The 25,000-nt window shown below is 38.5% G+C and overlaps 1 protein-coding gene across 1 annotated transcript in view; it reads left to right on the forward strand.

Moving 5' to 3' along the window:
• Positions 1-25,000, forward strand: part of LOC109938859 (proton myo-inositol cotransporter) — a 128,293-nt gene that overhangs the window by 79,076 nt on the left and 24,217 nt on the right. The gene's annotated exons all lie outside the window — the stretch shown is intronic.

Here is a 25,000-nt window from a genome sequence, read left to right on the forward strand (position 1 = left end):
AGTATTAGAAATTATTTCAATTCTTTAAAGAGTTAGATTTTTTTAATACACTTCAAATTTAAATTTTTGGTGTAGAACGTGTGTTTTCTGTTGTAGAATCTGAATTGTTTCACACTAACCAGCAATTACCAATGATCAATTAGAAAGCAAGTTTGAAACCAACGGGGAAAAGGAATAACCCAACCACTACAATTTTTTTTAAATAAAAGGGAGATATAACAGTTCAAATATTCAACAGCATGTTGCATTTAATTAATGTCTACATCATTTAACTAACGTACCAAAGAACTGCAGCGTCTCAACTTAATTGTAGGTCTGCTGTAATCTCCAACATGCAAGTAATTGTTTGGATTTTGAATAACAACATAACTCCCTAAAGTTTAAAGAAAAAAAGACAGTTAATGAGAAAATGGAAATACAGGGAAATTGCTTTGTAGCACATGATCAACACAACCCATCTAACTACAATTTAAATATAAATGTATAACCCAATTGTGGATAGGAAGGTTGAAAATAATTGCAATTCCCTGCTTAGCCACAGGTTTATTTTCATATAAACTAATGTGGGCTACAGAATTGGAAAGTTTTAGTACTTAAATAAACATAGTCTGATTATTGGTTTGGTTTGAACGCACAAGCCTGCAAACCCTCTCTCCACATCGCCTCAAATTTTAGTCATCAACAAATAATAGACATCCCCTAATGCAATGCAGAAGAAAACTACAGATGTATTACTAAATTTTGAATTTAAGTTCTACTACAGGACCATGCCCCAAACATCAGTGAAAAATAAGTGCATACACGAAACATTTAGTCTTTTTAAAAAATACAAATATAATAGTTGTAATTTGTCAATGGAATTATGCAAACCACATCGTAAGACGCGCAAAGTAACTTTCTGCATTCATAACGAGTGAATACTATCACTCTAACTTATCATTTGATAAAACTGTCTGCCATCAAAAAGGAACAATACCTAAAATAAATTAGCGATAAAATGAAAAGAAGTCAATAAAGTTGTTTAAGTATTTATCAGAATCAAACCTTCATTCTCCAAGTCATCAAATATGCTGCCTTCTTCTGTTTCAGTTGCTGATATATCCAACAATACAGTGTAATCATTGCTCTTACTTAATGCTTCCTCACAGTAGCTCAATGCAGAATTTATACTTGAACTCTGCACTACCGATGACAATTCTGTCTCATCCTGTAACAAAAGCTTTCCCAAGGAGGCACCTGTGGCTATTCAGCAAGGAAGTAATCATTGTTAATTCATCTGTTGTAAACAAAACACTGCAAAACCTGTCCAGCAATAGAGATTTATATGTGAAGGAACAGGTTTCCTAGTATCTAACGGCGGTAAATTAGCACTTATGGTGAAAAGTTGTGACGCCACTAATATATATGCCACTTCAAAAATGCCTCAATGCAGCATGGGACACATTGCTCTGCTCACAGAAGTAAAACAGGTGGAGGTAAAACAGACTGTAGGAAATTACTCTAAGTAATTGCGTGAGCTAGCAAAGAGTGCATGGCTGAAGGTAGGAGGGCATGAAAGGCTGATGCATGGCCCCCTGATACAGGAGCTTTGCATCAGCACACCTGTCTGCGAACATGGCACTTCCCAGTGGCTGCATGACCATGCAGTTTAAAGGGAATGTTGGTGTGGAAGAAGGAAAAATTATTATTGTAAACTGGTGGAAAAAATGAACACTACAGATTTAGAGGCATGCCTTCAAGGAGTTTGATTGCAGCGCTCTCAAAATGGGATCAAGACAGGACATCTTTTTATTGTAACACAGTATGAAGCTGGAGGAACACAGCAGGCCGGGCAGCATCAGAGGAGCAGGAAAGCTGATGTTGTGGGTCGGGACCCTTCTTCTTTATTTTCTGAAGAAGGGTTCCAGCCTGAAACATCAGCTTTCCTGCTCTTCTGATGATGTTGCCTGGCCTGCTGTGTTCCTCCAGCTCCACACTGTGTTATCTCTGACTTCAGCATCAGCAGTTCTTACTATCTCATCTTTTTATTGCACTAGCTACAGAATGGTAAAATTAAGGTTCCAGTGTGAAAATTAATGAATAGGTGTGAGTGCATGAACAAGCAGGAAGGGGAATGATTGAGAGATGATAGGTTGAGTCGGGGAAGATAATCGAATTGGGTTGAGGGTGTAGTTTGGTGCTTGGTAGGGATAGACAGGTTTGTTCATGAGAGGTAATCATAAGGACCTTAACAGGGGTGGAAGAAAGTATTTGCCAAGTCAGTGCATGTGATTAGAAATTACACTAGATTTAATTGCCCAGGAGTTACACTAGATTTTATTTGTCTAACATTTCCTGTGCAACTACTTGCGTGAATAAAGTGGGACTGTCCAAATTCTCTGACTCTTAGGGAGAAAGGGAATTGTCCAATGGAAGGTCATACTTCCCAGGCAACTCCCATGGTGCCCAGCATATCTGGACATCCCCAGATCTTAATTACCAGAATACACAAGAGATCCATACTTCCACAATCCCACTTAAAACCTTAACAATTTTAACTATTAAACCTATTCACATACTTACTCAGCGGTTGCTCTGAACTGGGAAATGTCTCATTGGAAAACAATGGATATAACCAAGTTGCTTCAATCTTGCCCATATGAAGTCCACCCAGACAAATGGCCTTATTGTTTTGGTCCAATCCAAGCTTTCTTAGAAGCAAGCTTATGATTCTCTCATCACCCATCTTAATGCTGACTTCTAAAGCTTTCCGAATATCTTGCTCACGTGTTCCATGGTTAAGCAGAAGTTCCACTAACAATGGGTTGCTGCTTTTCTTACAAGCCTATGAAAACCAATAAGAAATCGTTAACAATTCAAGTACTATTAAGTTAACCAAGCAAAATTGCAGGGAGTTGTTTTTATTCTTCTCAGAGTTTAAAAAGCATAATGTGGCTTTTTCTCAAATAATCGGGTTTAGGCACAGATTGCCTGCAGGAACCAGGTTAAAGCTGGCAAAAGCCCACCAATTGGTTCAAAGATACTGACTGCTACAAATAATTCAGGTTCATATTCAATTAACAAACACTTACTGTGCGATTTGAATGATGCTTCAACTCATTCAACTGGATCATGTCCGTGGGTTTTTCCTTGGGGCTCTTGTGGGACATTGTGAGTACCTACGTACCTCTTATCCAGGAATCCTGAACTCAAGTCCCATCTGCTCCAGAGGTATGTGTTAACATATCTGAGCAGGATGATTAGAAAGTAGCGAGGGGTCTCTAATGATCAGTGTGCGAATGAACATCAAACCAACTGGTAACAGAAACGATTCTTATCATGGGTTTCGTAGGCTTCCTGAACTATACTACTTAAATCAAGTCAACAACACAATGGCAAGTGAAGGGGCTGATTAAAACTTTGAACGTACAACAATAAATTCTCAGAACTCATTGCTGCTTTTTCTTTAGAAACTTACTACCAGGGAAGGAATAGCAAGAGTATCAGAATGACAAACCCTCTCCTCTCAGGTGTGCAAGATCCAGGGTCCAACTGGTCTCACTCATAATACTTGGAATACTTCTTTTCTTAAGCTTGCAAATGCCAGCCAATAGAAAATCTGACAGATTCTATGGTTACGAAGGGAAAGGAGTCACAAGTTCAGAGGACAATGCCTGGCCAGTGTTAGATGCAGGATACTATGGGAAAAAAGTTTGTGTTACAAACATACATGGAGGAAAGCAACAGTAAAACATCACATGCCTACATTTTCCCAAATCAAATATGGTCAGTATTAACAATTCTCATCAAGACATTTATCACAGCAATAAATGGGGCAGCACCACTCTTGTTAACACTTCATCCAATACAAGGAACCAAGAATCCAAAGGTTGGAGGGTTTGAGTTACAGGGAGAAGGTGAATAGACTGGGGGTATTTTCCCCAGGGTGTCGGAGGCTGAGGGGTGATCTTATAGAGGTTTATAAAACCATGAGGGGCTTGGAATAGGATGAATAACCAAGGTCTTTTCCCTGGAGTCCAAAACTAGAAAACGTAGGCTTAAGGTGAGAGGGGAAAGATTTAAAAGGGCCCTAAGGGGCAACATTTTCACACAGAGGGTGTATGGAATGAGCTGCCAAATGAAGTTGTGGAGGCTGGCACAATTACAACATTTGAAAGGCATCCCGACGGGTATATGGGCCAAATACTGGCAAATGGGACTAGATTAATTTAAGATATCTGGTTGGCATGGACAAGTTGTTTCCATGTTTCCACAGCTCTATAACCGAGGTGATATATGTTGTAAGAGCCAAGTTATCACAAACATGTGGTTAGAGTATGAAATCCAGCTGACCAAAAGAAAAATTAAATCAACTTTATTACAATAAAGAGACATTTTAGAAGATCCAGTAAACAGTCAAAATCCTATCCTTGAGCAGGTTTTGACAGTGATCATGTAACAATGGTTACCATGATGAACATCAAGCTGAAAATTCCATGGAAAGCCCTGAGGTTGGATCTTGACTGAAAGACCCTCTCATTTAAGAAGCATCAAGTGTTAGTAAAGAATCACTTTGTCAGTGGAAGAAACGACTGATACAAAAGAAAAGTTGAACATATTCAAAAGAGGGATTAGGCAATGCTACATTCTCTCATTGGACTGTTTCTCCGTAGTAACAAAGCCAGGCGGAAAATCATTAAAAGCATTGACAACACCAAAAGAAAACGATTTTCAAAAATTAATCAATACAGTCATAAAAGAAAGTGGTAGGTGTGGATTTCTCGTCAACCTCAAGGAAAAGTAAACTTAGACAATGACAAAGAAAAAGAATGTTATATGCATCACAGTTAATGAAAGAAATTTAGAACATGTCAATTAATTCAATCACAAGGTTCACACTGTGATGTCTGGTGTCAAAACCAGTAGTGAAATCTGAAAAAGAAAGATTGGACAAGTCAGAAGTTTTTTTATTTAACTTCAATATTAAGCGCTATTCTTAAGATTCACAAGCACAAGTCTTGAAATAAGAATAAATTAAAATTCTAGGTAGACTGTTATAGGATCTGAGGAACATGGGCTACATTGTAATGCTACAGCAACTTGGTGTAGCTCAGTGACATGAATCCAGTTCATGGACTGGACGAGGCTACTTCTCCAGGCTCTTCATTTGCTCTCATAATGCTCATGGCTCTGAGCCTACTTGGATAGTTACAGCTTCCTAGCCTTGCAGTACCTTGCCCCCAAGCCAGAGATACCAGGTTCATGTTTGTGCTGTACTGCCTTTTATTTTAAGCACAGTCACAAAGCCAGGAAGCTTGTTATAGATCAGCAGGCCTCAATCTATGGATATAGGGAGATAACCTTCATTCAAGGGTTCTTGGCCCAGTTAATCAAGGGCATTCTCCAATATAGTGTAGTCAAAGTAAAAATCCTCCCCCAAAACAGTAGACGCCTTTAAAGATAGTGTGGGCAAAAGGGATGTCTTTCCTTGGATATCCACTGAGTGGTGAGTTGTTCTTGGAATGGTGAATGGCAAGATGGGAGAAAATGAAGGGGAGATGCCTTGGGGCGAGATAGGTAATCAATCAGGCAAGTTTGGCAAGGTAGGGCAAGAAAACTTCCGAGGCTTCATGGCGACAAACCATCCAAAAAACTCAACACTACTTGAAATTAGCCCAAAAAAGTCCCAAGATTTAGTCTGTTATGTCTCATCAGTAATGAGTTCCTGATCTGAGGCTTGGAGCACTGGGAAATAGGAAGAAAAGAAAACTGATCAAGAAATGTGGTGTTTGAAAAATATTCTAACAGTAAAGTGCGCAGAGCAAAGAACAGACGAAGTAGTACTGAATGAGGTCAAGAGAATAAGAATGGAGAACTTCTAAACAATATCAAAAGAAATGGAGTTCTTCAGACATATTTTCCATGCAGAAGAGTTGGATTACCATCAGAAGGACTAATGGATGAAAAACAAGGGGATGACAATGAAGGAAGAAGTGAGACAACATTAAAGAGTGGCTGAATTAGGACCTTAACAAGGTCATCCCGTGTTGCTAGAACTGGAATGTTTGGAAGACCACGGTCACCTACATTACCCAGGATTGCCTTAGACAGTGAAGAGTTTTCTTACAATACTTTTGCTGAGAGTTTACCTCTTACATTTTGGAGATTTCCAGAATCAAATCTGGATGGGTGTCACCCTGAGTGCTTTAGCCTGGACCTTAATAATATGAAAGCAACAGCAAACTGATAGGATGAGGCAGTAGGGTGGACATTGAGGCTAGTGATTGAAGGTAGGTTTAAACAGTAGCTTGTTGGGTCTGGAGACAATACTTCTGTTCCTTATGACCCATAGCAAAGCTGTAAAGGCACTAAACTTAAGGTTTCAGCACCTCTAATCATCTTTCTTGTTAGGTTCACCAAAACCCAGTTAATTCTAGCTTTCGGAAGTTGGAAACGGAAACAGAGGCATTAAACCAGAGGTATCAAACTTCCTTAAACAGATTTCAACTATTTAACTGTCTAGCAAAAGGAGATTAATCACCATTAAAACTGAAGTGGCCAAAATTTGCGACAGGTTGGATTTAGGTTTCAAATTTTTAATGTTTTAACTTCCCACTCAGTTCAAACTCACCCACTTTTAAGAGATAAAATTATGCACAAACATTTTCTGTTTTGAGGTGGAAGTCAAATTCACCATTAATGTCTGTATTCTGGAACCTAAGCCACAATCCCACTATTGACTATGTTGAAATTTACCAAAAGATGATTCTTGGTCGTAGAAATTGAGTTACAGCTGACTTATAATTTGAACAAAATTATATTCACCTGGTAAATCAGTGATTCATTTTTAGACTTATGATTGACATCAGCCGCCAAGATGATTAAATATTCTGCCATTGTGACATTGTTTTCTGAACAAGCATTCTCAAGCATCTGATTTCTTATTCCACGATCAATGGCCAACTTGAACAAGCACTTGCAGAGGAGGTTCTGTAGCTAATCATTTCAAAGAAACAATGTAAAAAGAATTGCTAAAACCATCTGGAAAATAAAGCTTCTCAAATTTTTCTCTTGAAAGCCAGAAAGAAATGTGATATAACCTGCTTGTTTCTGCATTCTGTCATCTGATGAAAAATAAATCTGTCAATGCCCTCCTTGAAGAAAATTACAAAAGCAGATGGTATGGTTTCAAAATATATTAAGATTGCTTGGAAACCCTAAAAAAGAAAAATGGTTGTTAAGTCACAATTTTGGAAACATTTCAACTGTATGTCAAATTATTTTAAAAATCCAGATTTAATTATGTTGCCCTTGAAATCTCAAGCTGAGAAATTTGTGAGCAAGTTACATTTGCTGCGTTTGTCAAGGTTTTTGCAGTAATGCACTTGTTGAAAATCACAATTCTGATTAAACACTTGAAACACGTGAATAGCACAGGTGACAACCAGAGCTGAGGAAGCATGTTTAACCAAGCTTCCTTGACCTTCTTAAAAATAAAAATTAACATAAAATAATGTTAAAAAAATTAAATGTTCTAATGTTGCATTAATGGCTGAATGCATAGCAAAAGTGAGCAAGATTTTGTGGCAATATGCAATGTTTTGCCACAAGAGAAAGAAATAGAGGCTACAGAATTCAGGGAAATAAATATTGATGTTTTGAAACCAGTTCACATTCCAGAAGAGGAAGTGCTGGAGATCTTAGAAAATATAAAGGTGGATAAATCTCCAGGACCTGATCTAGTGTATTCCAGGACTTTGTGGGAGGTTAGGGAGGAAATTTCGGGGTGCCTTGCAGAAATATTTGTATCATCTGTAACAATGGTGGGGGACCGGATGACTGGACAGAGGCTAATGTTGTCCCGTTGTTTAAGAAGGGATGTAAGGAGAAGCCTGGGAACTATAAACCTGAGAGTCTGACTTCAGTGGTAGTTAAGTTGGTGGAAGTGATTCTGAAAGGTAGGATTTATATGCATTTGGAGATGCAATGCATGGTTAGGGATAGTCAACATGATTTTGTGCGAGCAAAATCGCGTCTCAGAAACTTGATTGAGCTTTTTGAGGAAGTAACCAAGAAAACTGACTAAGGCAGAGTATTAGACGTTGTTTACTTGAACCTTAGTAAAGCCTTCAACAAAGTTCCACATGGTAGACTAATTAGTAAAGTTAGATCACATGGGATTCAGGGTGAGCTTACCAATTGGATACAAAATTGGCTTAACGACATGAGACAGAGAGTGATGGTGGAGAGTTACTTTTCGGACTGGACACCTGAGACCAGTGGTGTTCCACAGGGATCAGTGCATGGTCCACTTTTGTTTGTCATTTATGTAACTGAATTAGACGAGAACATAGAAAGCACGGTTAATAAGTTTGCACATAACACCAAGATTGGTGGTATAGTGGACAGTGAAAAAGGTTGTCTAAGATTACAAAGCAATCTTGATCAATTGGGTCAATCGGCTGAAGAGTGGCAATTTGAGTTTAATTTGGATAAATGCGAGGTATTACATTTTGGATAAACAAATCAAGACTTATACAATTAAAAGTAGGGCCTTGGGCAGAGTCATAGAACATAGAAACCTAGAGATTCAGGAATATAATTCTTTGAAGTTGGCATCACATAGATAAGGTGGTTAGGAAGGCATTTAGCATGCTTGCTTTTATTGCTGAGACCTTTATATATAGGAATTGGGATGTTATGTTGAGGAAGTACAGGATGTTAGAGAGGCCTTTTCTGGAGCACTGTGTCCAGTTCTGGTCACCCTGTTATAGAAAGGATATTATTAAGCTGGAGAGGGTTCAGAAGAGATTTACCAGGATGTTGCCAGAAACGGAAGGTTTGAGTTACAAAAGGAGAGGTTGTATAGATTGGGACTTTTTTCATTGGAGTGTAGAAGGTTGGGAGGTGAACTTAGAGGTTTATAAATTAATGAGGGATACAGATAAGGTGAATGGCAGGTGACTTTTCCCTAGGGTGGGTACTTCAAGACTAGGTGGCATAATTTTAAGGAGGGAGAAGAGAGATTTAAAAAAGACAGGAGAGGCAATGTGGAATGAACTTCCAGAAGAAGTGGTGGATGCGGGTACAGTTACGATGTTTAAAAGATATGGGCCAAGTGCAGGCAGATGGAACTAGTTTAGTTTGGTATTATAGTCGGCATGGACCGGTTGGACCTAAGGGTCTGGTTCCATGCTATATGACTATGACTCTGTAACACTTCAGTGCTAATCAAGTAACCATCTGTCATTTTTGTGTTATATCATAGAATCCCTACAGTGTGGAAACAGGCCATTCAGCCCAACAAATCCACACCACCCCTCCGAACAGCACCCCATCCTGACCCATTCCCCTACACTTACATTTCCCTCATCTAACCCACCTAACCTAAACACCCCAGGCACTATGGGCAATTTAGCATGGCCAATCCACCTACCCAGCACATCTTTGGACTGTGGGAGAAAACCGGAGCACCCGGAGGAATCCCACGCGTTGCTCACACAAAGATATAAATGATGAAGACCTTTTAAATCACTCAACAAGTATGATCCCTAAAATAACTCCAGAGGCCAGTATCCCGTCACCAAGTTATTTACACATGAACATGGCCCATGTGCTTGTTTAGGACCACTGCCCTACCCAAACTTTATACATCACTGGTCCTGAGGACACACTGAGAATGCCTCTGAGTCCTGTGGGGCCATTTCCATGATTCTTACATCAAACTTCGTCCTCTGTATTAAACTTTCTCAGGAGGTTTCGTTAGTAAATTTGCAGATGAAACCAAAATAGGTGGTGCAACGGACAATGAAGAAAGTTATATCAGAGCACAATGGGGCCTTGATCAGATGGGTCAATGAGTCGAGGAGTGGCAGATGGAGTTTAATTTACATAAATGTGAGGTGTTACATTTTAGAAAGGCAAATCAGGGAAGAAATTCTCCAGTAAAGGCCTGGGTCGAACAAGGAGACCTGGGGGTACGGGTGCATAGTTCCTCAAAAGTAGAGTTGCAGGTAGACAGGGCAGTGAAGAAAGTATTTGGCATGCTTACCTTCATTGGTCAGTGCATTGAATATAGGAGTTAGCTGTACTGGACATCAGCGAGGCCACTTTTAGAATACTGCACTCAATTATGATCCCCCTGCTACAGGAAAGATGTTGTTCAACTTGAAAGGGTACAGAAAAGATTGACAAGGATGTTAAATGGATTGGAGGGTATCAGCTATAGGGAAAGATTCAAAAGGCTGGGGCTTTATTCCCCTGGAGCTTCGAAGACTGTGGGGTGACTTACAAAGGTTTATAAAATCATGAGAGGCATAGATAGGGTGAATAGCCAAGGTCTTTTTCCTAGGTAGGGCATTCCAAAGCTAGAGGGCATAGGTTTAAAGTGAGCGGGGAAAAATTTAAAAGAGACTTAAGGGGCAACTTTTTCACAGCGGGTGGTGCATGTATGGAACGAACTACCAGAGAAAGTGATGGAGGCAGTACAATTACAATATTTAAAAGGCATTTGGATGGGTACCTGACAGGAAGGGTTTAGAGGGGTATGGGCCAAATGCTGGCAAATAGATCAGTTTAGGATATCTAATTAGCATGGACGAGTTGGACTGAAGAGTCTGTTTCCATGCTGTATAACTCTATGAATCTTGCTTGATGCGAGTCTTGTGTCTGGCGTTGGTGTTCTGGAATTGCCATTTCACCACCTCACCAGGTCCAAGAAGACCAGAGACTTTACCTGGTGTGCAATCTTCTACCCATTAGCAACTCTACCAGTGCAATCCCTGTAGTTGCATGTTGGATGGTCCTATGTTCAAATAAGAACTGTGACAGCTTGGTATCTAGTGAGGCTGTAGGCTATTTCTTTAAGTCAGCCTTCAAAATTAGGACTGCTCTATCTGCCCAGCCACTGGATTATGGGTGGCATGGTAAATGATAGCCCACTATCTGTGACCAACACTTCCAGGAGTCCACATATTGAAAAAGATGCACGCAGTTTTTCTATCATCTTTCCCTTGTTTGATGAATGGGCCCTGTGTACGTCCAACCACTTTGAGTGGATATCTACAATGACTAAGAACATTGTTCTCATGAAAGGACTTGCATAGTTGACATGCAGCTGAGCTCAAGGTTTACCTGGCCATTCTCATGGATGAGGGGGAGCTACTGGCAGTAATTTTTGTCCTTGTTGGTATTCTGGGCACTGCCCCATCAACACGGTTACACCTGCATTTAGGCCTGGCCATCAGATACAACATCTCTCCAACTTCTTCATTTTGTAAACCCCCGGATGGCCCTGTTGGAATTCGTCCTCCCCCTGACAAAGGCATGATGTGAGAAATGCTTATCCCAACTCAAAGACGCCTGTTGCAAGCGAGTTTCTTCAGGATCGTATCCCACCCTCATCACCACTTAAATAATTCCACAGAGGCCAGTATCCCATCACTAAGTCATCTTTTATTTACACATTAACAGCCCTTGATCTTAGTACTGCCTCATTCAAAGTCAGCATCTTTGACACTCTCCCCTTTATCTGTCAGGCAGATTAACCAGATTAACAGATCCAATCAGGGAACTCATATTCTATGAAGTCCAGCTTGCTGACCTCATTACAATCACTACCGTCTCAGCCAATCATTAACCTGAAATGTGACTACAATAATATTTATAGCATATATCCTGTCTACAGTCCAACTAATCCCACTTTACTGCTCTTTCCCCAAAGCCCTACAAATGTTTTCCTTTCGAATATTTGTCCAATTTCCTTTGAAAAATATCACTATTGAATTGACTTCCGCAACCCTTTCAAGAAAACGCCACAACATAGCTGTACAGTTCCGATTCCTTTGCCAATCACCTGACATTTTTGATACTGCAAACAGTTTCTCCTTATTTATTCTATCAAAATTGTTGATGATTTTGACCAGCACTAGCAAATCTCCTCTTTAACATCTCTGCTCTAAAGAGGACAACTTCAGTTTCTCCATATATAATAGATGATCCTCATTCCTGGTACAATTTTATGCACTGTCTACAAGGTTAGCATCCTTCCTCCAACGATTGAACAGAAACTCCAGTGGAGGCCCAACCAATCTCCTAAAGATTTAGCACAGCATCCTCACTTCTTTTTTCCACTCATTTGTATTTTATTGCTGTTGGTGACCGGACTTCAAAACAAAGATGGGTTGAAACTGTTCAAAAATTCATTTAGGCTCATTTGTAATCGATAGAAAGACACATAGCCTACTAGTCTGAGCTGAATTCAAGATTACATTCAGAATTACAAGCAAATGGACTACCATTGTAAATAATAGGTCTCCATAGACAGCTTCAGTGGTAATGCTCACTTCTAAAAGTGAGTAAAAGTAAAAAGATCCAACACAGTTTTAGTGCCAAGTGCAGCTTAGTAAGTGTGAATGATAACATAATCCAGAAGAAGGAACAATGCATCTCTTGAATGTATAAACGGATATTCTCATTTATCACAAATGTTTCCGCACCTTTTTCAACTTTTCATTCATATACTTTGAAACTTCTCTTTCAGACATTGCTAAATACGGATCATAAACTGCTCTTTTTCACAAAAACTAAACATAAGGATTGGATTCGCATAGTTGCTGTAGTTGGGTCAGATCAAAACAAGGGTAGTCAGGTCAGTTTGGGTCAAGGAGGTAGTTGGGTCTAAGGGGATTATTCAGATCAGAAGGGTAGTGGTCAAGTTGGGAAGGGGTAGTCAGTTTGGAGGTGAGGTACAGATCAGTTCGGGTACAGTGGCTACTCACCAGAGCTATACCAGATTCAGATCAGGTGTAGTCAAGTCAAGTCAGTGAGAAGGTAGTTGAGTTGGTTTGGGAGTAGGATGCAGTCGGGTCAGCAGTTATTCAGGTTGGGTTCCAAGCTCAGCTCAGTTATGTTGATAATTCATAGAGTTATTCCTGAGATTAACCAATTTAACATTTTTAGGGTAAGCAGCATAGGACTTACCTGGAATCTGTCCCAAATCTCTGCATTGACAGCAGTGCAAAAAAAAAAATTCATGCAGTGTCTTGAGCAGCTTCAATCAGCTAACCAGAAGTTTCAACTTCCCAAATACAGAATGTGTGTCTCCATCAGGACTTCCATAGGAAGCTAAGTATATTGTTGGATCTCAGAAGTTGGAGTCATTAAAACTTAACCTATCAATCGTTAACTCACCTTCATCACTATACCTAATTTTAACCAAAAACAAGGAACATGCCTTGAAGAAAACACCCAAAACATCGTATGTAAAAATCCAACAATAACACTAGTCTTTCTTTAAGGTCCTATGCAATTACACTTTTATAATAACGTACCTGTATTTGCATGTCTAGGTTGTCTACATATCTGCGTAGCGTCTCTAACAGAAGTTTTGCCACCAAAGACAAGAATGTAGGACTTAAATAATTCTTTGGGACAAGTACCCCCATGAGTTTCAGACAGAGATACTGAATTTCTGAAACAAGACAGGGACAAACACATTAGATAATCCATTCATATGGGAAGTATCACATATTCATAAATGAACACCAATGCAATAGTTATTCCAAATATTCAATTCTGTTAGCATACTGGAGCAACTACATATGCAGAAAACACCAAAATCAACCGTCTTCAGTTGTCAATGCACCTTATAATAGAATGGTTGTACCATTACCTTACCATTCTCCTCCAAACATCTGTAAAGTAGCTTTCAGGTTCACGATCTCCACATAGTTTCAGAGGAGGAAGATTATAATTATAATCTTATAATCCAAGTCATACAATGCCCAGATCAGTACATATATTATTTGCTATATTCTCATTCCACAAAATAAAATTATGGTATTTCCTGTCCTGCAACAATGGCATAAGTAATGACATCGTTCAAGGAAAAGTCCCATGACCACTTTGTCAAGGCAAGTAGGAATGAGAAATAAACATAGCTTTATCAGTGTTGCTCACATCCCAAAAGCAAATAAAAATAAATTATAAATGGTACAACTACAAGCCATGTGAAACATTGCAATCCTTGGACCTGATGCACAGAATTCCTACTTTAGCTCAGGTTTTGCCTAAACAGAACGTTGTGTATTCGGCCTTTCCTCAGGAATGCTGCAGAAAATGATCCATGGTTGTATTGTTGCAAGATCCCTTGGTAGTAATAAGGAAAAAAGAGCGTGGGTGTTTCGCTTTTCATTCTTGCTAACAATTACCATCACCTTTTTACTTCATTTGCTGTACATAGGAGATTGCGGTGTATACATAGCTGCTACAACTGCAGATAGTCCAACAATGGCTACATTTAAAATAAATTCGTTCATTAAGAGTGAAGTCCATCAGAGGATCCAAGGATCATGAAAAGTACTCTGTAAAGTTCAATCTTTACAGATTTTCTGTGTTGTAAAGCTTTAGGTCAGGTTTAAGGTCATAGTGATGTTAGAACAAATCCCAAACAAATAACAGAAATAGCTTCTTTTTAACTGTAATATTAAATCTATGCAGACCATCGATTATCTGAACTCTGATTAGTCATTGTTCCAATAACAACCAACCAAATTACAGTGGATCAAAATATCCCTCATTTCATAGCTAGTTTGTTACATGGTATTCATGCCTTTTATGAGTCGAACAAAATAATATTGCTTCCTCTGCTACTTGTACTTCTCTCCACATCAAGGCTAAAGCATGCAAAAATGCAAATATGTGAAAATTCTAATTTTGGGATCCTCAGTTATCCTAAGCAGATAAGGAGCTTTCTCCATTGGATAACAACAAAAATGTTCATTCCCAAGATATATCTCACATATAGAAAAGAATCTCAACTGTACGTTCAAAGAAATATACCTTTCCCCCACTGTTGGTTTGGCCCTGCACTGCACATCCGACCTCATATACTGAACAACAGCGTTTGTTGCTTTCTCTCCTTTCCTACAGGAAGGCAGCCAATTGCAAGGACGAGACAGTTGGACCGAGCTCCCATGCTTCCTTATTCTGCCTCACTTGAGACTAGTGAACAGGTATTTACCAAGAAAGCATCAATATGCTTCCTGTCAATGCAAATTTTATTTTCTGATAAGAAATTCTTTTAATAAACACAACAGGTTAATGAAAAGAGAAACTTTCAGTATTTTTAAAAAGGTTACTAAAAGAATTGACGTCATTGCTTTTTCCTACCTTGCATGTAAGGGTACATTTGTAAAGTATGGATCACAGTGTCTAAAGCTCCTTCCTTCATTAGTTCGAATGCAGCTGAAGAATCAGCAATAGCGTACAGTAATCGGAGGCCACATTGTTGGATAGCTGGATTTCCAATATTCTGGAAACAAGTACAATCACAATGATTGGCATCAAAAAGTTTAAGAATGAAAGAGTTGCATGAATGAGACTGGTATTCAACCTTAAAATATTCTCTTACAAGCAAAGGATTTTATCTGCCACAAAGTAGTTTTGTATTATTTCTACTCTAATGCCATTGGCGTCCAAAACAAAAACAGCTATTGTTTAAGTGGACACATATATGATATTTACTATCTCTCTCACTAAAGCAACACATGCAAAGATATCAGACTACCTTTTCCACATCTTGCATCCGCCTCCAACTGTGTGCGCTAGCTCTGATCACTTCTTTAATCCTTCTTCCAGTCCCTAACTCCAGAGGTAATTACAGTCAAACTATTAAGCAATCATGTTTCATTATTGACCACCGATATTATTAAACACTTAGAGCCAGATTGGGTGATCAGTGGAGAAACAAGGGCTAAATACTGAATGACCAAGCTTCAACAGTCCTGTGTAGTAAAGAATTCTGCAGATTCACTACCGTCTAAGGGAAGTAATTCCTCCTCTTCTCTGTAAGGCATCGGCAAGTCCTTATTCTGAGATTATACCCCCCTGGTCCTACACTTTCCCACATGGGAAAGCAACTTCTCTGCACATACCCTGTTAAGTATCATAAGAATCTTGTATGTTTCAATAAAGTCGCTTCTCAATCTTCTAAATTCCAATGGGTACAGTCCCTCCATACCTGGCATCAGCCCAGTGAACCTTCTCGGCTACATCTAATGCCAGTGTATCTTTCCTTAGATAAGAGGATGAAAACTGTTCGCTGTACCCCAGCTGTGGTCTGACTGGTACCTCTTTACTCTTATACGCTAGTTCCTTTGAAATAAAAGGCCAACATTAAATTTGCCTTCCTCTCACCCGTTGAACTTGGATGCTAGCTCTTTGGTGATTCAGACACAAGGATTCCTAAATCCCTCTGATTCATAAGCTTTCTGCAGTCTTTCTCCATTTAAATAATATTCATCTCATTTATTCTTCCTGCTAAAATGCATTAACTCTCGTTTTCTCACATTATATTCCATCTGCCAAGATTCTGTCCACCTGCTTGACCTATCTACATTCCTCGGCTGAATCTGCCATCCTCAATACTGGTCTTTCCACTCATTTTTGTGTTATCTGCAAACTTGGTTATATTCCATTCACTTTCATCATCCATGTCATTAATATACATTGCAAATACTTATGACTCAGCACTGACCCCTGCGGCACTCCCCTAATTACAGACTGCCATACTGAAAATGCACTCATTAGCCCAATTCTGTAACCTTAGACAATCCTCTATCCATAATAATGTAATAGCTCCAATACAATGGGCTTTTATTTTATTAAGTAGTCTAGTGTGTGATATCCTATCAACGCCTTCTGAAGATCCAACCCTTTTAGATCCACTGCTTCTCTGTATCTGTCATGCTTGTTACCTCCTCAAAGAATTCTAGTAAATTTACCAGGTATAACTTCCCCTGCTGTGAAGCCATGCTGGCTCTGCTTGATCATATTAATTATTTCTAAACGCTCTATTATCCCATTCATTATAACAGATTCTAACATTTTCCCAAGAACAGACAATAAGCTAACTGGCCTATAATTACCTGTTCTTTGTCTCCTTCTCTTTTTTAATAAATGTGTTACATTGACAGTTTTCAAGTCCTCTGGGGATTTTCCAGAATCTTAGGATTCCTGAATAGATTGTTCAAATTAGTGCTGCCAATAAGCAGACTTCAAATTAAATGTTTTACCAACTTAAGACCTATAAGATTATAAATGCTGTATCCAATAAAAGTTCTTGGCAATTTTGGTCACTGGCAAGGTTGTTTTTCCAGAGCAGCTCCATAATAGATCAAGCATATGGATCATAATATGTCACCATATCAATGTTCCAAGAATAAGTCAAGCATTACATTTATCAAGTAAATGATGAACAAATGGCCATATTCCATTGCTATTTTCCTGACTATTATCTATATATGTCAAAATATTGAAGAAGGGATGGAAATCTCCTCAGTAAACTGTGCAATACAGGTTAAATTAATTTATTTTGACAGAGAAATACACAAAAATTACAAAAATATGGAACAATAATAAATACAAGGCAGGTTAGCAGCTGAAGCTGGTGGATAGTATAATATTTTAGGTCAAAAGCCTCAGAATTAATTAATAGTTTGGTGAATAATAGTATAAACCTTCTGCAACTCAAAAAGATACACATTACTTATTTACATAAAATTTTAAAGCTATAAACTTGAATTTGTTTCCTTCAAGTTTGATTTTCGTCTTGGGCTTACAATTTTTTTTTCTCTTTGCTGAAAATTAATTCTCAAAGAAGACAGCTTTTGCAAAGTCCACACCTTTTTTTTCATAAGGCTTACTCATTTGTTCAAAGCTGTGCTTTTATTGTAATTGCAGGTTCTTCACTTAGAGATCATAAGACATAGGAGCTGAATTTGGCCATAAAAAGAGCAAAAGCAAAGCAAATGGAAAAAGTGAACCACCAATCTGTTTTGTTCTTACCATATTCAAAGCTTCAAGAACTAATTCATGAAAACCATTGGACAAACACTGTTTTTGAATTGCTTTCTTCATTGTTTCCAACTTATCTGTATCTTCCTCTGCATCCAACGTGTCCTCTGTGTGATTGACATTGGACACATAGTAATAAAACAACTATATATACACATTAGGAAGAGTGAGAACAATTTAAAAAAAAACGCAGGATAAAGGCATTTGGCCTATCAAGATCACTCTTCAAACAGCCATGTCATCATTTACGATAATGATCTCACATCCTTTAATGTTCTGCTGAAAATGTTGCATAAATATTCCACAATCACTAATGATGATCCTGGCTCTCTCTCCAATCTCTCTCCTGCACTATTCAAAATTTGAATTTTACAGCTTTGATCCCAACTATTGTGTCACAAAACCAGCAAGTCCCATAAAACATTTGCCATTTGGGTGCATTCTTCAGAATAATTAGAACATCTTAAGTTCCTACTTCATTTTGCTGTACCTACCTACCACAACTACCTTTTCCTTCTGCATTGTTTTCATTCAAGGAAATCTCCTTCATTTAGCCAAAAAGATTTTGTTTACAATATTCTCCTTATTTCTCCCCCATTCTCTTTGAGCATGGCCAGAGTCTATCCAGTTAAAAAACTTTTACTTTGTCGAAGAAAATACAATTAAAATTAATACATTCTATTAATAGTAGTAAATAATACAATGTAATTTGTTTATTACATTGAAGTGGCAACAGCAGCACAAAATTATGCAAATCCAGGCCAGAAAACAGCCTGAACAGATAATCTAATTCATACAAGGCTGTGTGACCATGGCTCAAAACCAGATCTATTAATTTGCTGGCATTCTCGACTGGATGCAAACTGATTCTTTGAATTTCGCAAGACTCTTTAAAGGTCAGGTTCTCTATTTGTCAAAATATCTGTAACATTATAATTTTTTGCACTGCCAAATTAAAATTGCATCCTTTCAACTAATAATGAGAGGGTTCTGCGAGTACACTCGTAGATAGAAATAAATTGTTGGTTTTTCTACTCTAAACATTTGTCAGCACACCACTCATTGTTATTAATAGCATTTTTAAGTCTTCTATTGGTGTTGATACTGTAATAGTTTCCATTCATGGGCCCAGTATATCACAGAGGCATTATTTGATTGCCTCTGAATTAAAAATTAAGATCAATATTTTTCTGAATCTTACAACCATGGAAAGATGATAACATTTTTTTAAATGCTGCATTATTATGTTAGTAACCTAATGTTGCTAACAATTATAATATATCTTAATCCCAATTTTATCAATCTTGAAAGTTTGTTAATTTGTTGCGAGTTGCCAATTCGAAATGGCTTCTCATTCTAGATTTAAAGCATCTTTCAAAAATGTAGGTCAAACCTTGGAAAGTAGCAAAGTACATTGTTGTATAACCTTTAAAAACCTTTGAGGTAAACTGCAGGCCAGACCAAGAAAATTCACAATATGCTCAGCACATTAAAGTTATACCACACTTTTAAAAACAATGCTCTTATGGGAATTTATCACAGATATATTGCTTAATGAAATGCTGACATAAACTAAAGGCCCTCACCTATATACAGCACTCAATTCAATGTGTTATTTTCCCTTGGCAGCCAAAAATAGCACTGCTTAAAAGATATTATGATGTCTTTAGGTTCCCCAGGTCTTTGCCTTGTGTTCACTGTATAGAGTCAATTCCAAAAAAGGAAACTCAGAATCTCATGACCCCCTGGTCTCTTAACCTCTCTGATCTTTCCACTGAGGACTGCAAATGTGTCATGACCCACCCTAAATTTCTGAAGTGCCCTCATTTATTCTAACCTACTTCTGGTTGGCTGTTCTTGGGGTGGTATGTCCTCCCTTTCAGAGGCCTGATTTCATGGGAGGCCTGTCACTCTCCAGCTAAATGCATGATTGCCTAATAGTTGTGTCAGGCTTTCCACAAAGAAGTGGTACGGGTCTCCAATGGTTCTGTAACCATTAGGTCCATTGGACTCTTCAAATTCAACACAGAATTTGGGCTTCTGACCTCATTTCAGTCTAACGGCATTGTTCAGTCATCCACAGAAAAAAATACTGCCCCAACTGTCGAACACATTCTCATACTTTCTCCTGGACCATTATCTCGCCTTTGAAAATCAAGCCATTATTTCCAAGATTGGCACTGACTTGTAATTTTTACTACCAAGCCCCCATTCCCAGCCTCCAAACTCTCAGTTCACTTCACCTCCTATCAGAGCTAGAACAAGACTGCCCTGGTGAAACCATAATTTCAGCCTGTTACTCACAACCAGATGTTTTCCTTCCTGTTTTTACTCGATTTGTCTTCCGTTGTTCACACCCAGTCTTGCATCACTTCAACAGCTTCCCGTTTCCTTTCCTAACTCTTTTCTTTTCATCATAGACTTTAAATCTGGGAGGCCTTGGGGCTCTTAGCTTCTTCCTTGAACAGAAGCCCAAACATGCCCTATCCATCATCATCCTACTCCACAGTAACCTTTTCTCACATTGAACAACTTCTCCTTTAACTCCACTCATTTCTCCAAGAAAAAAACGTAACTATGAAAATCTCTACAGGTCTGAATTATGCTTACTTCTTAGGAGCTATTTGGAACATACTTTGTACTAGACCTACCAAAGACCTGTCCATCAGCTATTTTTCTGTGATTGATGACTGTATCTGTAACATTTCTTGATAACACACTGAACTGGAAAATGTCAGAAATTTATTTCCAATTTCTACACTTTTCTTGACTTAACATAGCCTTTAGATGACTCTTGCTTTCCTTTCCTCAACCTCGATGATTCCATTTCTGGCTGCCAGTATCCACTCTAAGCCCACTGGCTCCCAAAGCTACCTTGACTAAATTTCCTCCCAACTTTTCCAATAAAGCACTAGGTCATCTTTGGTTCTGTTGCATCTGTTGTGACAGTCCACCTTCCACTCCAGACTGTCTGATATGTCTTTCTTTTTTCCCGCAACCAAGGACGACCTGACGACCAGCATGGTTGCCTTTGAATTTGTCAGATTCATGTTTAGCATTTCTGCTATCAACCTTTTCACTTCCTCCCTCTCATAAACATGGGAAAACTTCTTTTAGCTTTTCCTTCCATCCAACCAGCTTCCCCATTCAAAACATCTCTGCCATCCACAGAATGATGCCACATTGAAGCATGCTGCCCATCACTCCCCACCCTTCCCACATTCCAAAGGGGTTGTTTGTTCCCTGTCCAACATCTCAAATCACCTCCAACAAACCCAACCCCTCTCATGGCACCTTCCTTTGCAAGCTCAGGAGACATAACACCTGCCCTTTTACTTCAACACTTCCTATTTTTCAAGCATCGAGACAGCTAATAAAGTAATTTACTCATACTTATTTCAATTTACTATATTGTATTCACTGCTCATGATGTATTCTTATTTGCACAGAAAACATAATAGATAGGAGGGCCAATTCACGGACCACCTCCATTCAGTCCATAGTTCTGACTACGAACCATCTGTTAATTTAATTCTCGAACCCACTTCCACTGACCTTTCTGTCCTTCACCTTCTGCAATGTTCCATGCAAGTAGGCTGAATGCATGGCTTCAGAAACAGAACATTGTCCTCCCATCAGACAGTTGAACAAACACTGGATTCAACGCTGGTTTCAACAATGTCAAATCATAATCTCTTTCCACATCACCTTTTTTAAGATGGCACATAAGTCAAGCAATACAGCACAATAATTTAAAATAGAAACATTTTGTCAAAGCTTTTCATCTTGTACTTAGGACAATTCACAAGAATGCCAATGTAAAAGAGAACATTAGTTTTAAATCATATGAGTAGAGCACACTGATTTGTCGAGGTGTCACCATGAAGAATGCATAACAGTTAGATGATGACAGAAGATTAACTGCCAAGCTCGGTTTAAACTTGAACTAGGCAATTTGAGACTGGGTGACCGCTTCGCAGAACATCCACGTTCTGCTCGCAAAAAAGACCCTGAGCTACCTGTTACCTGTTAACACACCACCCTGTTCCCTGACCAACATCTGTCTCTGGCTTGCTGCTGTGTTCCAGTGAGGGTCAGCGCAAGCTGGAATAACAACACCTCACTTTCTACTTGGGGACCCTGCAGCTCTCTAGACACAATATCGAGTTCAATAATTTTAGGGCCTGAACTCGCCCATGTCCTAGCCCCCTACCCTACACACCAGACCTTGTTATCACATAGCCTACCATTACACACTATCTATTGTTAGTCACTAACAGTTCCCATTAACAACTATTCACCCTCCGAGCCAGATCGTTATAAACTCTTTTGTCTATCCAAATGCTCTTCTCTCTCTTCGGGCTCTATCCTATTGTTTACTCCCTACCCCATACCTCTCCCCATTTTCTGCATACAGACCAACATTTTCCCAGCCTACCATCAATTCTGAGGAACAGTCATCGGACCCGATCCGTTAACTCTTATTTTTTCCATCACAGATGCTGCCAGACCTGCTGAGCTTCCAGCAATTTCCGTTTTTGTTCCTGATTTACAGCATTCACACTTTTTTCAGTCTTTATTAGGCAATTTGAATCTGATCGGAGCCAGTGAATGGCCTTCACTTACTTTGTTCAGTCAAAACAGGCACAGTGTATGCACAATTCATTGTATCTTCAAATAGCATGGTCCAGTGCATTAATATATGTAGCCTCTAATAATCACAAGTTTACTACTCTATGAGCCCTATTGACAATCCTAAATGGATTGTCAGTGTGATTCTTCGGAAACTCAGCATTATTTAGCAAATGTTGATCAATCATGAATTCACATTTAATATTGGACATTGTGTTTAGAGTTTTGCAAACATGGGATGGTCAGACAGAGTCAGTGCTTTGCTTGTTCCAAACAACTGAAAGAATATGCTATTTTATGTGTTCTGCCAATCTTTGTGACATATAGCATATGTATCTAACATCACATTTGAACTGAAGTTCATACATCGTATTTGAGAGAAAGACAGACATGGTTTTGGTTTAAAGGCAGCATCCTGTTAGTGGCAAACACCATTTGCATGTTGCATAGCAGCAACGTGAAAAAGCTAACTCTAATTGTTGCTCAAATGTGCAGTCAAGGTTGTCCTCATTCACAACTTCAAATATGACCATTTGCTCACTGTACAAGCTGCATGCTGTCCTGCAAGAAAATGGCTACCTAGATCAGGCTATTGCTCATTATATGCCATACAAACCATAAACAGATCTAAAGCCCCCACCTTCGATCCTGAAAACTATGCAGTCTATCTCAGATAATACTTAAAAGGTAAGATTTCTAAAAAACTTCAGCAAAAGATTAAGTGATCTGTTTCACAGTGAATGAGTGGTGTTTGCCAGTAGCAGAATGCTGCCACAAATCAGAAAGACATGTGCCTATCACACAATGAGTGATATAGTATGTGAATTTCAATGCTGGTGTGATTGTGACATGTGCAACCTACATTCCTATGACAAACATGACCCTTCAGGTATTCACAATAGGTAAGGTACTTACGTGTACAACCATCCCACGTTCTAAAGTAGCGTCCAACATTAGATAGGAGTCGACTGGACAACATTTGCTAAATAATACCAAGCATGCGAAGAATTACACTGACATCTAATTTTGGATTGTCATTTGGACTGTTATGGTGGTTTACTTGCATGCACTTGAAGTTATGTATACTAATTCACAGGGGCCGATACGTTGCAAACAGAAACAGCATGTATACATATTAAGCTTGTTTCAACTGAACAAAAGAGATGATAGCCATTTTCTGGTTCAGAGCAAAATTCAAATTGCCTGGTTCACATTTAAATTGTTTGGCATTTAACTTGTGCATTCTTCATGATGACATCTCTCCAAATCAGAATTGACTGGACAATTAAGCAGCATGTTCTGTTCAGACAGTATAAAAATGTTTTTCACTTTCACATTTATATTCTTGTAAATTCTCCTGATGAGTACAAGACCAAATATTTTGAAAAAATGTCTATTTTCAGCTATACGCAAGTTTTGTAATACCTAATGACTACATATTTAAAATAATTAAGCTGAAATCAGATCATAAGGAATTCAAGTGTCTTAAAGTCAAAGATATGATGAGACTTTAAAGTTCAAATGCCTTTGGAGGCTTTCACAAGTTGATGACATGTGGATTGTACAAACCTCCGGTTGCCCACAGAATTCACATCTCCAGCCAGAACTAAAATTCCACCAAAATTCCCCAGTACTTAAAAAATAGTCAGAGGTGTCCATCAACATAACTTTGTAAAAAGTCAGTTGGAATACAAAATACTAATGAATAAATAAATATTTTTTGTATTAAAAGCATTAATTCACTAACATATGCACAAAGTCTGTTTATTTTTTTCCTCACTTACCAGGACAAATAATGTGTGACATGACTTTAAGGGCCTCAAGCTGTACAGAAGAGTTATTTGAACTATTCTTCAACATGTTTACTATTCTACATGATGTTAACCTCATGATATCCACACTCAGAGTACTGAAAAGACAGGAAAAGACAAAAATAAATAATTGCATAAAATCAAAATACAGCAGAGTATAATTTTTCAGATTCATTTTATTTCATTCAAAGGTCTACAAAAGAAACAAAACCCAATCTATATTCATAATGTTACTGTGCAACTTAATGCATCAAAAGTCACCCTTGTAAATATCTGTACCTTTCCTAATATAAATTGATTTTAATTTTGAAAGAAAGCAGAATATTTGTATATAATCTTCCACTCATTTACTGCTGTGAGAATCCATTGTGAATAGCTTTGGACAGTTGCATCTTGATTTTCAATGTACAAGACACCAATGCATAGGGGCAACAAGGTGTAGAGCTGGATGAACACAGCAGGCCAAGCAGCATCTTTATTCTTTCCAGTCTAAAACCGTAACTTCATTCAAAGAAACCACAAGTGAAGCAGGTTTGCAAAGATGAGAAATCCACACTGTTGCCAATAGAAGTTAGACTTGTAACATTGGAGGCTACCCTTTAAAGACCACTTTTGAAAAGAACATGAATTATAACTGAAGTAGGAATTATTGGCACTGAGCACAACATGCAAAACATCAAAAAGTGCCCCAAATCAAGTTAGATGATGTCACTAACAAATCC

Source organism: Rhincodon typus, chromosome 22 (assembly GCF_021869965.1).
Source record: "Rhincodon typus isolate 14 chromosome 22, sRhiTyp1.1, whole genome shotgun sequence".
Lineage (NCBI taxonomy): Eukaryota > Metazoa > Chordata > Chondrichthyes > Orectolobiformes > Rhincodontidae > Rhincodon > Rhincodon typus.